This window comes from Fragaria vesca, linkage group LG6, assembly GCF_000184155.1.
Source record: "Fragaria vesca subsp. vesca linkage group LG6, FraVesHawaii_1.0, whole genome shotgun sequence".
In the NCBI taxonomy this organism is placed as follows: domain Eukaryota; kingdom Viridiplantae; phylum Streptophyta; class Magnoliopsida; order Rosales; family Rosaceae; genus Fragaria; species Fragaria vesca.
In genome coordinates this window covers 25,746,129-25,747,032 of record NC_020496.1, presented here as the reverse complement: position 1 = coordinate 25,747,032, position 904 = coordinate 25,746,129, and positions in this window count along the sequence as shown.

The following is a 904-nucleotide window of genomic DNA, read 5'->3' as shown; positions in this document are numbered from 1 at the left end:
TCATTAAATTAGCGAAGCTAGTATCGTAGTAACTATGATTAAGAGTATGATACCCCTAATATAATCCTAGTGGGAGAACGGTTGTGGTTAGGATAAGCATCAAGCTCCGGGGTGGAATTGAGTGATTATAGTTTATTGTTATCGTTCATGAAACTATAGTCTCATGAGTTATATGAGCTATGGATTTGTATTGTCATGAAGAGCAAAATAATGCTCTAAGGGTTGAAACTATGGTTAGATTAGTATCATCGATACAGTTGTTATTGAAGGTAGAGAAGTAGATTAAAATGTTGAACTACGAGTGGCTTGATCCCTTTAAAAGGTTACGTAGATAACCCGATCAAGTTTTAGGTGCAGCCGCAAATTAACAAAAAAATTTAGGTTCCAAACGCGACAAAAATGTTTGTTGTTTTGTTTGATTATGAGATCCTATCTCATTTTTGATTTAGGATTTCCTTATTTATTTTATTCGTTTATTCTTCTAACACCTAGGGCAGGGTGTTACAGCATAAGTTGATGAGGACAGTAGGAGCTATATCTATCGATTGATATGATTCTTAGCATTGGGGTTATAAGGTTGATTTGTTGTGGTTTGGCCCGATATGCTCATATGTTGCTTGAACATATTCAATTGCCCACAGTCTTGTCCATTTTTTATTTTTTTTTAGCCTATCTTTCCTTTCTTATTCTCTTCAATTTCCACTGAAACAAAACTTTGAAATTTTTACCAAATCTGGTCTTGTTATCCTTTAAGCATCACTTTCACTTTGTTTGTACAATTATATTTCAAACAACTTTGTACAATTACCAGTGGCATTTGGATTCCTGTTCAATTTCAGTCTTTGCTTCTATTCAATTACGATACAAAAAGAAACATCAAGTCCAAAATCTTTTCACTTACTTT